This window comes from Perca flavescens, chromosome 14, assembly GCF_004354835.1.
Source record: "Perca flavescens isolate YP-PL-M2 chromosome 14, PFLA_1.0, whole genome shotgun sequence".
Lineage (NCBI taxonomy): Eukaryota > Metazoa > Chordata > Actinopteri > Perciformes > Percidae > Perca > Perca flavescens.
The window spans coordinates 1439391-1454351 of NC_041344.1; the positions used below are offsets into that span (position 1 = coordinate 1439391).

Genomic DNA, 14961 nt, shown 5'->3' on the forward strand with positions numbered 1-14961 from the left:
TATCACACTATAGCCTGTTCACGTTTAAGCACATTACTTAGTTTTAAATACTTATATTCTTATATAATGGTCTATTTGTGAAGTAGCATTGATCACTTTGAGTGGGGTGAGGGGGAAAAAATGTTTCCCCACCCTTGATGAAAATGATTCAGCAGAGGCAGCAATATAAAGAAGGGAAATCCCTCGCATCGCTATATAAATAAAGCTGCCTTGCCTTGCCTTGCCTTGCCTTGCCTTGCATCCCCCCGCCAAATTGCTGCTCACATTCATGTTAGCTAGGGCTAAGGTTAGCTCTAATGTTAAAGACATGGTTTCATGCAACAGCAAGGATTTATGGACATTTCAAAGGCATCGCACATATGCCAACATCAGAACGAATGAGAGACACATATATTCATTTATTCATGGTACTATCTTGCGCTGTATCATTGTAAAGACACAAAAACTGTTTTTCTGCCAGGACAACAACTCAGATACATATATATATATATATATATATGACATCCGCAGGTGTGAAATTATATAATTTATTTAGCGTTATATTACGCTCGTGAGACATGAAATAATCCTGATGCCATACAGCGTTCGTGTCCCATTCTTGTCTCGCAACCCCCGTTTTCAAGTGGACCTGACTTCAGGTCCTTGGCCCGCACCAGAGTTTGAATAAGCTTTCACACCACCCCAAAGAAAAAAAGAAAAGAAGCGTATTTTCCCAAAATGTGAAGCTATTACTTTGCAGGATAAAGTAATGTTGTGTGACGTGTTGTGTTGTCCTCTACAGATGTGATTGCAGATGTGATTGCTTGAACAACATTCAACAAATCTCTGCCTGCAGTAACTCCTTCCAGCGATGGTCCTAAACATTGGCATCATGCCAGCAATGGGAGGTTTGTCTTTGTACTACATACAGACACTTCTTGTATTACTTCTGTGTCTCGTGCATCATCTGAACCCTTCCCTGGCTTATTCTCTGAAAAACTGCCGCATTGGTTATTCTAACGATGCCTCGGCCGATGTCGTTTTGCATTGCTCGGAACGTAAACTTGTAACTGTCCCTGATGACATACCCAGAGATGCAAGTATAGTGTACCTCTCGCACAATCAGCTCGAACAGATCAACAGGGACGATTTCCGAGATCTGTCAAAACTCAGAGTTTTGGCACTCGACGAAAATCAGATTACTCACGTGGACGATGGATCTTTCATCCATTTGGTGGCGTTAACAAGGCTCCACATGGCCAATAACAAACTGACCGACCTGACAGGCAACCTCTTTCAGGGTCTGTCCAACCTTACCATGCTTGATCTCTCCAGAAACAACATTACGTCCATTCATACCTCGGCCTTTCTGTCCCTGTCCAGATTAGAAACCGTGATTTTAGACTCAAACAAGCTGCAACAAGTCGCTGACATTCAGCCCATCCTAAAGCTACCACTTATACAGAAACTTAGTGTTAGAGGTAATCTATTTCCCTCATTTCAGACCAAAGATCTGCTGCTGAATGAGCAATCAAGCCTGAAGGTGTTAGATTTTTCGAATAATGTGTTTGAAAAGTTCAGCATCACAACAAAGATCTTTCCTTACCTTGAGATGATAGACTTTTCTATGTCTGGCCATGTTGCCGGCTGGCAATGGGACATACCTGACAAGACTTTACTCAGGAACATAACTCAGTTGTATTTTAATTGCCCATACATTGCTTTCGAAGAGATCCGAAAAGTCCTGCAGAGCCTCGACTCACTGATGCATCTGAGACTGAATTATATGGACAAGTGGATCAACAAAGGTCTCCTAGCTACGGTTTGCGCGATACCGACACTTAAGAAGCTGGATCTGTATTGGAACAAAGTCCCGAATATAAGTGCAAAGCTTGTAGCTTGCTCTCAGCTGAGTGAGCTTGATTTGTCATCTACTTCAATGACTGAACTGTCTAAAGGCTCGATTCGACTGATGAAGCAATTGAGTTCCCTAACTTTAGTGAACAACCTTCTCACCAAGGTGCCCGATGACATTCGGAGTCTCTCCTCTCTCGAGATCCTAAATATTGGTATTAATACCATTTCTGAGTTGAGCTGTGGGGATTTCAAAAACACAACGCGCCTCAGAGAGCTTTATTTGTACAACAACCACATTGCCAAACTGGACAGATGCATCTTTGAAAGTCTAAATGACCTGAAGGTTTTAGATATGAGCAACAACCTGATTTTGACATTTGGAGGTGCCTTCAAAATAGGCCTGAAGAAGCTTGAGTTCTTGGATCTGAGCAACAACTTGGTAGTTATTATTGAAAAGGGGGATTTTCAAAGTTTAAGGTCCTTAAAATATTTGGATATGGTGTCAAAACATATCAGGAGGGTGAAACATAAGTCTTTCGATGGATTGAATAACCTGGGTAACCTAAGTGTATCTCTTCCACTCTGTTTCGAAAATAAATTCAGAGCTTTACAGCAGTTGGTAAATCTGACAATCTACTTTGATATTGACAGTTTCAAAAGTCCTCAACCAAACTATTATGAAGCTTTCTATCATTTAAAATCTATGAAAGTTTTCACAGTAATATGCAAGGGTTATCATACTGGTTTTCCTTTTGACATACCAATGGACATGCTCCAGGCTATGAGACATTTAGAGGAATTGACAGCTGAGAATTTCTACATTTCTGCGCCAGATGTGGACACTTTCAAATACAATCACCAGCTCAAGAGTTTGACAATCAGACAGACTGATTTGTCCGACTTGGATCCTGGACTGTTTCAGCCAATGCCACACCTGCAGGTTCTCGATTTCTCCGAAACTAAGATTAAGTCTTTGGATTTTCTGTTCCAGGCCAATCTGTCTGCACTCAGATGTTTGAAACTAAGTGACAATGAGATTAACGTGATCAATGAGACGGTCTTCCAATTTCTCCCTGCGCTAACATACCTCGATCTGAAAAACAACCCTTTTACTTGTGACTGCTCTAATGCCGGCTTTATCCAATGGGTGAAGAACAGCAACCAAACTCAGGTTGCTAATGCCTACCAGTACACATGTTCCTTCCCTGTGGCTGAACAAGGAAACAAGCTTCTGGACTTTAACATCCTGTCCTGTTGGATGGACGTTAGCTTCCTTTGCTTCATTTCCAGCACGTGCCTGGTTGTTCTTACACTCCTCGCATCCTTCATCTACCACTTTCTGAGGTGGCAGCTAGCCTATGCCTACCGGCTCTTCCTGGCCTTCCTATATGACAGCAGGAAGAGAAAGGCAGGAACTCATCATCTTTATGATGCCTTCATCTCCTACAATGTTGACGACGAGGCCTGGGTTTACCAAGATGCTTCCGGCGCTGGAAGGAGAGCAGGGCTGGAGACTCTGTCTGCACCACAGAGACTTCCAACCAGGTAAACTCTTACTCTGTCTGTCTTCATCTCTTACTGAATTTCTATTCTTGTCTGCTGTCTGTCATTAATTTATTACACAAAACCGACATTTTAGCAGCTTCGGAAATGGCCCTAATACTTAAGTGTTGCCACTAAAATTCCCACTTCAATACAGAAACTGTCTAGACTAGGTAAACCCAACCCGATCTGCCGGGGATTTGATTTCTCCCTGCAGCACAGGCTGGAAACCTGAACATTATTCTATCCTGCTTCCGTTACAAATTCGCGGGGACCAATCACAAACTCACCTCCACCTGGCGCATTATTGGCGGGTTTAACACGATGAAAATAGAGAAGCGATCAAGCAGCTTTTTGTTTACATTCAACATGACAGCCACCGAAGCGCAGAAACCCGTTGATGCCACTGTCGCTGCTACGTCACCCGGTTCGTTGGTCTGATTGGTTGAAGGACTATCCAATTGCAGAGTAATTTGAACTATCTCCCATTCCCTTTAAAAGCCAGGCACGTTTGGAAATTTTAGCTGTGTCAAAGTGAAAAAGGGCCTACTGTAAGAATATCACACCCTGTGCAACTTTTAATTACTTATTTCTATATATTTATGTATATAGTTATTTCAAGTATGTGTGTGATTGATGTGGGTGTGTTTGTGTATTTGAGTAGTGTTTTATTATGTACTTTATTGGCTTTTTTCTTTGCACAAATAAGAAAAACGAGTCTTTTGGCTTCTGGATTTTTCATATAGTAATCTGAGACATGTTACTATGGTCTGGGTGTATTTGTATCTTACCAGATGTGTTTACAGTAGTGTATTTTAATCATTTTACAGATGTATGACTTGGACGGAAATAAAAAGACCTCCATTCTAGCCTCTGTGCTTCTGTGACAGTAAGGCCTAGAATCACCCTGACACTTTTTTGAATTGAGAGTGTTTCCTTTCCAATGATGTCAGGCACACCCCAGAGTGTCAAAGTATATGGGAGCTGTACTACTTTTAATTTGGGAATGACATTAAGACCAAAAAGCATGACATTTCAAGTGTTACTTAAAGGTGCTCTAAGTGATGTGACGCGTTTTTTAGGCTACACAAATTTTTTGTCACATACAGAAAACATTTCCTCACTATCCACTAGCTGCCTGTCCCCTGAACACACTGTAAAAAACCATCTCCTCATTATCCGCTAGCTGCCTGTCCCCTGAACACACTGTAAAAAACCATCTCCTCATTATCCGCTAGCTGCCTGTCCCCTGAACACACTGTAAAAAAACGTGGTCTTTGTAGACGGCCCAGGCGCCACAAACGGCAACAAAAACAAACTGTGCCAACCTGCACAACGAACCATAACAACCAGTGTTCCAGCCAATAACTGACAAGAAGGAATTGGTTGAGTCATGAATACGCTTTGTGGAAGTAGCCTATGTGCTAACGCTGCTGCAGTGATGGCTTCAGAGACCGTGTTTTTTTACAACGTGTTCAGGGGACAGGCAGCTAGCAGATAGTGAGGAGATGTTTTCTGAATGTGACGAAAAATGTTGTAGCCTAAAAAATGTGTCACATCACTTAGAGCACCTTTAAGAAGTTAAACCTAATTGAGTCATAGTCCCAACCAAGCGTATGTAGATCTGACGCTAATGGAGACTTTAAGCGTCAATAACAACGCCAAAGGCACCTGACCGTATTGTGTTGGTTTTTCTGTTGGTATTATGTTTCAGCTTAGTTCGGGTAACAGCCCTGTTTGCAGCCGACTGCTTTCCAGCTGACTGGTTTTAAAACAGGAACCCTGAGAAAGTGGTCATAAAGATGCAGTTGATGATATCAAAGGTGTGTGTGAACTCTCCACAGGGAAACCGATCGTAGAGAACATCACAGACGCCATATACGGCAGCAGGAAGACCATCTGTGTGATCACCCGGCGTTACCTGCAGAGCGAGTGGTGCTCCAGAGAGATCCAGATGGCCAGGTGGGGGCACTCACATCCGTCAGAACATCCTGCTCTACAGAGGCAAAGTCCCCCCTTCCTTTGGACCACTATGGGACATTATTTTAGTAAAAACATGTCCTTTGGTGAATGGGGAGAGACAAGTACTTTTTCGATATTGTTTGAATTGAGCCATGAATTACACATATCTTACACACATCTTTTCTGACATTGTTTTTTACTTGTGTTTTTTACAATTTTTCCCACTTTTTTAGATTTTTTTTTCAATCATTTTTTTGCTATTCTATTTTATAAAGTATATACATTTTGTGTGCAGAAATCTTAATGTGTAAAGTATCGTAACTAAAGTTGTCAGATGAATGTAGCGAAGTAGAAAGAGGCATGAAAAGAAAAGACTCAAGTAAAGTACAAGTACGTCAACATTTGGACTGAAGTATAGTACTGTAGTAAATATACTTAGTTACATTCCACTGCTGTGTGTGTTGTTGCAGCTTCCGTCTGTTCGACGAGCAGAAGGATGTGTTGGTCCTGCTGTTTCTGGAGGAGATCCCGGCCCACCAGCTGTCTCCTTACTACCGCATGAGGAAGCTAGTGAAGAAACGCACCTACCTGAGCTGGCCCCAGGCCGGCCAACACACGGGGGTCTTCTGGCAGAACGTAGGGAGAGCTCTGGAGACGGGGGACGCTCCCAACGAGACTGATGACCTGCTCACTGGACCGGCAGGACGCTGAAAAACATAAATTGGAAAAAGCTAAAAAAAAAAAAAGGGTTATGGTTAGGGTTAGGGGTTTAGGTTTAGGGTTAGAGGGGTTATGGTTAGGGTGTTAGGGAATGAGCAATTCATCTCAATGGTTTCCCTTGCTTCGTCCAATGACATGGCATTGTACTGGGAAGCCAAATGCAGTAAAACAGTCCAATGGTTATACTTAAAGGTGCTCTAAGCGATGTTGGGTGACATCACTTCTTGTTGTCGTTCGAAGTATAGTCAAAACGGAGGCTAGCTCGCCCCTCCCTCCTCCTCATCCCATCCCCTCCCCCTCCCTTCCGTGCTTCCGTGCACTAACCCCCCACAACTACTTCTTGTTGGTTATTGGCTGGAACACTGTTTGTTATGTTTGGGGGTGCAGGTTGGCACAGTTTCTTATTGTTGGCGTTTGTGGATCCTGGGCTTTCTATAGAGACGGAGTTTTTTTTACAGTGTGTTCAGGGGACAGGCAGCTAGCGGATAGTGAGGAGACTTTTGCTGTATGTGACAAAAAGTGATTTAGCCTAAAAAAACGCGTGACATCACTTAGAGCACCTTTAAAGCTCTCCTTTCCTGCATTTCCCACACATACTTGTTTAGGGATTAGGTTCAGGGGTTAGTGTTAGGGTCTCTCTTCCCTCCTCTCTCCCCTCCATCCCTCTCCTCTAACTAAGAGGAGCTCAACTCTCATCTTCTCTCTACCTCCTTTAGACAAAAGGGTTCAACTCTTTATTTTTCATTAAGGGTTATCGGTACCTCGACCAATACTGTACCTATGTACAAATACTCATAAAACGACACCACTTTATATATCATTGCTTGTGATGCTAATTAGCAATACACTTTGCAGTAGGTAAAGTTAAACAACTGCTGGCTTACAGCTTGCTTAAAAACTGGTACAAATCTTAAAGCTAAACAGTCTGAAGTGTGGCTTATATTAATTAATTTTACGTTATATTGTGATCCTTTGTTGCTTTTTTATGTGCATCACTTTGACTAAACTATGTTGTTTTTAAATGTGCTTTACAAATAAACTTGGATTGGATTGGCTGTATTTTTATTGTTTTTTTTAAAGCCATTTTACAACAGAGAGAACACACAATAGAAACAAAACAAACATGCTTTGACAGAACCAGTTACCTATCAACTATACAGTATGTTTCGTAGTCATTATGTAGTATTTTACAGCACTGAAAGGTGCATGTCTAATGCTGTCGTGGGTCAAACTTGGCCCGCAGGCCTCAAATTGGGCGGCCTTGATCTTAAGTAAAGGGGAAATTATTAAGTTCACATTTGTGGCAACATTCGGGGGTGGAGGCAGACGTTATAAACATTGGGTTGTGGAGCCAGGGCCCCATTTCAGGAAGAAGGTTTACGTTGGTGTGTGTGTGTGTGTGTGTGTGTGTGTGTGTGTGTGTGTGTGTGTGAGTGTGTGTCTGGTGTGTGTGTGTGGGAGAATGTGTGTGTATGTATGTTTGTGTGTGTGTGTGTGTGTGTGTGTGTGTGTTTGTGTTTGTGTGTGTGTGTGTGTGGGTTTGAGTGTGTGTGTGTGTGTGTGTGTTTGTGTGTGTGTATGTCCATGTATGTGTCTGTCTGTGAATGTGTGTGGCTGTTTGAGGGTTAAGACTTGGTTTTAGGATTAGGGTTAGATTTAGGTCATGGTTGGGGTAAGGGTAAGGGTTAAGTTTAGACATTTAGTTGTGATGGTTAAGGTGAGGGTAAGGGTTAAGTTTAGGCATTTAGTTGTGATGGTTAAGGTTAGGGTAAGGGTCTAGGGAATGCATTATGTCAATGATGAGTCCCCACAAATATAGTGTGCCTGTGTGTGCGTGTTTATGTGTCTGTGTGTGTGTGTGTGTGTGTGTGTGTGTGTACATGCATGCATGTGTGTGCGCATGCGTGTGTGTGTGTATGCGTGCATGCTTAGAATTGCCCTTGTTGCTGAAATGTGCAATACAAATAAAGCTTGCCTTTCACCTTTCTTGAACGTGCATTTACAACATTTGCTATAAAAACATAAAAAAAACCCGACACACCAAACATGAAGCTGAAATAATGTCCGTCCTAAATAAACAGTAAAACACGTCAAACAATGTTTGTCACAGCGTTCCTTCGGATTCCTTAAAGTCACACAACAACACAAACTAACATTATTATTATTTTCATGACTCCGGACTGAACCGTCTGAATTTACTGACATGTCGTCTTTCTGTTCTCTGTTCCTGCCGTCGTTTCCTCTTCGTGGTCATTCTCAGACAGAGAGCAACACGTCTGCAAACTGAACAACCTCGAAACCAGATTCGGACTGTGTGTATGTGTGTGTGTGTTTGTGTGTTTGTGTGTGTGTGTGTGTGTGTGTGTGTGTGTGTGTGTGTGTGTTGTGTGTGTGTGTGTGTGTGTGTGTGTGTGTGTGTGTGTGTGTGTGTGTGTGTGTGTGTGTGTGTGTGTGTGTGTGTGTGTGTGTGTGTGTGTGTGTGTGTGCGTGTGTGTGTCTGTGTCTGTCTGTGCGTGTGCGTGTGTCCCAACGCTTTTGGAGAAGACTGTTACTGAAATCTGGGAAGATATGGACACGCTTGAGTTCTTTTTCATGGACAAGTCGTAGGGTTTACTGGCTGCATCAAACGCTCATGCTGCCGCCATCTTTACATGTTTGCTATACAGGGGGTATGCTCCATTTATCACTTATCATTTATCACCATTAGAAACTTCCCTTATTTGTTTCTGTCAGTTATCATTTGGTTTAAGGAAATTACTCATATAGAACTAGGGAAGTGAGCTGACTGATCACATGGAAACATCAGAACTGGGAAACGAAGACGCCGTGTTCAGACGGTAGATGTTCAGACGGAGATCTAAAGACGTACTGTGAGTATCAGAAAATGTATCAGTGATGTTTCTGCTGCTGTTTTTGTGTTAAAAACCTAACTTTAAAATCAAACTTCATGGTGATAAACTGAACTTCTTCTTGTTGGCAAAAATGTTTGTCTTCTTCCAGGAATTTACTAAAATGCACTAGAATGTAGAAAATAATACCTAAGACAAGACAAATATGTGACTTACGCAAAACTTTCCCTTGTTCTGGCTTCTCAAATGTGAAGATTGTCAGTTTTTTTGTCGTATGCATCAATGGAAGAAGATTCTTTTACTCATAGGATTTCTAGTTTTATTTGAAAGATCTTTAGTTTTTTGACGTGGAACCTTTTCCTCCGAATTTATAATGTTGTCCTTTTGACTTTTTCTTTACTTCCTTTGCTCTGAAAGCAGCTTTTACTCTATGTTTTATGTTTTATTTTCAGGGATCTTGTGACTTGCAGGATATCAGCTTGTTTCATGTACAACTCAAGTAATAAGTAAAGTAAAAGTAGAAATACTAAAGGTGTGCTGGAGTAGCAGAAAGCGAGCGACAAACATAAAAATAAGGGCCCAAAAAAGTGTTGAAAAAACATCAAAACATCAAAAGGTTGTCTTCTAGTTTGAAGCAGGTATACTCTGCTCGCAAAGTTGGTTTCCGCACGCCTGCATGAAACTGACTTTTGACATTTTGGGTGCTTAAACCAAGGACAGACTGGCCCTCCTTTGATTGGATACACCTTGGGGTTTTTTTTTTGGGATGGGGAACACACTGGTGTCATCGGATTTTATCCATCCATCCATCCATCTTCGTCCGCTTATCCGGTGTCGGGTCGCGGGGGGAGCAGCTCCAGCAGGGGACCCCAAACTTCCCTTTCCCGAGCAACATTAACCAGCTCCGACTGGGGGATCCCGAGGCGTTCCCAGGCCAGGTTGGAGATATAATCCCTCCACCTAGTCCTGGGTCTTCCCCGAGGCCTCCTCCCGGCTGGACGTGCCTGGAACACCTCCCTAGGGAGGCGCCCAGGGGGCATCCTTACCAGATGCCCGAACCACCTCAACTGGCTCCTTTCGACGCAAAGGAGCAGCGGCTCTACTCCGAGCTCCTCACGGATGACTGAGCTTCTCACCCTATCTCTAAGGGAGACGCCAGCCACCCTCCTGAGGAAACCCATTTCGCCGCTTGTACCCTGGATCTCGTTCTTTCGGTCATGACCCAGCCTTCATGACCATAGGTGAGGGTAGGAACGAAAACTGACCGGTAGATCGAGAGCTTTGCCTTCTGGCTCAGCTCTCTTTTCGTCTAGCGGTGCGATAGATTGAATGCAATACCGCACCCGCTGCGCCGATTCTCCGACCAATCTCCCGCTCCATTGTCCCCTCACTTTCGCGAACAAAACCCCAAGGTACTTGAACTCCTTCACTTGGGGTAAGGACTCATTCCCTACCTGGAGAAGGCATTCCATCGGTTTCCTGCTGAGAACCATGGCCTCCGATTTAGAGGTGCTGATCCTCATCCCAACCGCTTCACACTCGGTTGCGAACCGATCCAGTGAGTGCTGAAGGTCGCAGGCCGATGATGCCATCAGGACCACATCATCTGCAAAGAGCAGCGATGAGATCCCCAGCCCACCAAACTGCAACCCCCCCCCCCCGACTACGCCTCGATATCCTGTCCATAAATATTACAAACAGGATTGGTGACAAAGCGCAGCCCTGGCGGAGGCCAACCCTCACCTGAAACGAGTCCGACTTACTACCGAGAACCCGGACACAGCTCTCACTTTGGTCATACAGAGATTGGATGGCCCTGAGTAGAGACCCCTCACCCCATACTCCCGCAGCACCTCCCACAGTATCTCCCGGGCGACCCGGTCATACGCCTTCTCCAAATCCACAAAACACATGTAGACCGGTTGGGCATACTCCCAGGCTCCCTCCAGGATCCTTGCGAGAGTGAAGAGCTGGTCCGTTGTTCCACGACCAGGACGGAATCCGCATTGTTCCTCCTCAACCCGAGGTTTGACTATCGGCCGAACCCTCCTTTCCAGCACCTTGGAGTAGACTTTACCAGGGAGGCTGAGAAGTGTGATACCCCTATAATTGGCACACACCCTCTGGTCCCCCTTTTTAAAAAGGGGAACCACCACCCCAGTCTGCCACTCCTTTGGCACCGTCCCAGACTTCCACGCAATGTTGAAGAGGCGTGTCAACCAGGACAGCCCCTCCACACCCAGAGCCTTGAGCATTTCTGGACGGATCTCATCAATCCCCGGGGCTTTGCCACTGTGTAGTTGTTTGACTACATCAGTGACTTCCGCCTGGGAAATCGACGACAATCCCCCGTTATCCTCCAGCTCTGCATCTAACATAGAGGGCGTATTAGTCGGATTCAGGAGTTCCTCAAAGTGCTCCTTCCACCGCCCTATTACCTCCTCAGTGGAGGTCAACAGTGTCCCATCCTTACTGTACACAGCTTGGATGGTTCCCTTCCCCCCCTCCTGAGGTGGCGAACAGTTTTCCAGAAGCACTTTGGTGCCGACCGAAAGTCCTTCTCCATGTCTTCTCCAAACTTCTCCCACACCCGCTGCTTTGCCTCTTTCACGGCAGAGGCTGCAGCCTTCGGGCCCTTCGGTACCCTGCAACTGCCTCCGGAGTCCTCCGAGATAACATATCCCGGAAGGACTCCTTCTTCAGTCGGACGGCTTCCCTGACCACCGGTGTCCACCACGGTGTTCGTGGGTTACCGCCCCTTGAGGCACCTAAGATCCTAAGACCACAGCTCCTCGCCGCAGCTTCAGCAATGGAAACTTTGAACATTGTCCACTCGGGTTCAATGCCCCCAGCCTCCACAGGGATGCCTGAAAAGCTCCGCCCGAGGTGTGAGTTGAAAGTCTGTCGGACAGGGGCCTCCTCCAGACGTTCCCAATTTACCCGCACTACACGTTTGGGCTTACCAGGTCTGTCCAGAGTCTTCCCCACCCCTGACCCAACTCACCACCAGATGGTGATCGGTTGACAGCTCTGCCCCTCTCTTCACCCGAGTGTCCAAAACATACGGCCTCAGATCAGATGAAACGATTATGAAATCGATCATTGACCTTGGCCTAGGGTGCTCTGGTACCAGGTACACTTATGAGCATCCCTATGTTCGAACATGGTGTTCGTTATAGACAATCCATGACTAGCACAGAAGTCCAACAACAAACAACCACTCTGGTTTAGATCAGGAGGCCGTTCCTCCCAATCACGCCTCTCAGGTGTCTCCATCATTGCCCACGTGTGCGTTGAAGTCCCCCAGCAGAACAATGGAGTCCCCCACTGGAGCCCCATGCAGGACTCCAGTCAAGGTCTCCAAGAAGGCCGAATACTCCGAACTCCTGTTTGGTGCATATGCACAAACAACAGTCAGAGTTTTCCCCCACAACCCGCAGGCGTGGGGAGGCGACCCTCTCGTCCACCGGGGTAAACTCCAACACAGCGGCGCTCAGCCGGGGCTTGTGAGTATCCCCACACCCGCCCGGCGCCTCACACCCTGGGCAACTCCGGAGAAGAAAAGAGTCCAACCCCTATCCAGGAGTATGGTTCCAGAACCGAGACTGTGCGTGAGGTAAGCCCCACCAGATCTAACCGGTAGCGCCCACCTCCCGCACCAGTTCCGGCTCCTTCCCCACAGAGAGGTGACGTTCCACGTCCCCAGAGCCAGCATCTGCCGCCCGGGTCTGGTCCGTCGAGGCCCCTGACCTTCACTGCCACCCATGTGGCATCGCACCCGACCCCAACGGTTCCTCCCACAGGTGGTGGGCCCATGGGCTGGAGAGATGGGAGCCACGTAGCTTGTTCGGGCTGTGCCCGGCCGGGCTCCGTGGCAAACCCGCCACCAGGCGCTCGCCCGACGAGCCCGCCGTCTGGGCCTGGCTCCAGACGGGGCCCGGCTTCCTCCGGGCAGGGTCACTCCATCTCTACCTTGCTTCTTCATTGGGGTTTTTGAACCATTCTTTGTCTGGCCCCTCACCTGAGACCACTTTGCCTTGGGAGACCCTACCAGGAGCACAAAGCTCCAGACAACACAGCCCTCAGGTTCACAGAGACACACAAACCTCTCCACCACGATAAGGTGATGGTTCATCGGATTTAAAAAAAATCAAATCGTTAAATAGGTGAAAATAGCTTATTACCATATTTAACAGTGCTTGCAGTGGGTAAACTTTGGTGACCATATCTACATGACAGCTGAGGTTCAGCACTTCCTATAACAGCTGGTCTTATGTGTGTAGCACCTTTATTATTTATTTATTTGAAAGAAAACAATACATATTAATGAACATTTTCACAAATGTAAATATGCCAGATTATAGCCTTAGGCTAATTTCCATCTGCAGACCCCCTGGCAGGTTGGTGTTACACACAAATTAATGAATACATACAAAGACACTATATGCAGACTATACACAAAGGGACAAGGACAAGAACAGTGATCACATCATGTTAAAACAAACAACAACAACAACAAGAGTGGACAACAAGGGACATATAGAAAACAAGAAAGCATCGACTGTAGTGAACAAACCACAAACTGTCCTGATATTACACCGATCCATATTACACCATTCTATGTTGCACTGACCCACATTACACTGACCGCTACAGCACAACCCATGTTATACTGACATTTATTGCACAACCCATATTACACTAATAATTGTGTCAATTCCAATGCCGATTGTGAAAATGCCAATTCACAATCACCTCTCATAGTGGCTCTAGTCACTCGAAACCCAGCAACACTGCTAGACTTTGTTACGGTTAGGACAGAACGGACCCAAATGCAGAACTCAGCACAAATCACTTTATTAGGAAAAGTGGGAAAGTGAATGGGGAAGTGGGGAGGTGGATGCCAGAGAGGGGAGCACAGGCACGGGGGCTGGAACCGGGAACAGAGGCACGGGGAGACCGGGTCTGAGAACTCGACAGGGAAGTACTGGAGCGGAGGAGGCGAGGGCTGAGGCAGGCTGGTGCAGGAAACCGTGAGGGGGGAACTGGATGGAGGAGCCAGCTGACTGGAGGCAGAGTGACGAGGAAGGCAATGGCTGAAACAAAAAGACAGAAAACGGATTACAAAGATACAAGCAGAAGAACACTCAGGGAATTTGCAGAAGCTTGAGACGCGTGTCACCAAGTAGGCAGGAGCAACGATCAAGCGAAGGTGGTGAGTCAATCCGGGGTTTATATACTGGGCTTGATTGGAGTTGATGGCCGGCAGGTGTGTATGGTGGGAAGAGCGGTAGTGAGGAGGCGAGCAGGTGTGCGCAATCAGCTGGCTGGCACAGACAGGAAGGGAGGGGGGAACACAGAGAGAAACAGAGGCAACACAAACTGACAGCAAAACATGAGGAAAAGAAAAACAGGAACTCACAGCCAGCCGGACTCCAACCACCACAGTACCCCCTCCTCAACGGACGCCTCCAGGCGGACCGCCAGGCTTGTCCGGGTGGGCCCTGTAGAAGCAGGGTCCAGCAGGGTCCTGTCAAGTATCTGGCTAGTGGGAATCCACGACCGCTCCTCGGGACCATATCCGGCCCAGTCCACCAGGTACCGATAACCCCGACCTCTACGTCGTACATCCAGGAGGCGTCGCACTGTGTAGGCCGGGTGGCCGTCGATGATGCGTGGAGGAGGAGGTGCTGCCACTGGGACGGAGAGAGGACTTGTGGAGACCGGTTTGATATGGGAGACATGGAAAACTGGGTGGATTTTCATGTGCGATGGGAGTGTTAGCCTGACCGTGGTGGGGTTCACAACCGACTCAATGGTATAGGGACCCACGAACCGGGGGGCGAGTTTCTTGGAGGTGGACGGAAGGGGAAGATCCCGGGAGGAGAGCCACACCCTCTGGCCCGGCCGGTAGGAGGGAGCGGGGATGCGATGGCGGTCTGCCAGGCGTTTGTTCCGGGCAGCTGTTCGTTGGAGAGCAGCCCTAGCCTCCCTCCACACTCGACGACAACGTCGGAGATGGGTCTGGACCGACGGAACCGTTACTTCCTCC

The 14961-nt window shown here is 46.5% G+C and overlaps 1 pseudogene; it reads left to right on the top strand.

Moving 5' to 3' along the window:
- The first annotated feature begins 2599 nt into the window (after positions 1 to 2599).
- Positions 2600 to 6051, top strand: LOC114568463 (toll-like receptor 13; annotated as a pseudogene).
- The last annotated feature ends 8910 nt before the right edge of the window (positions 6052 to 14961 follow it).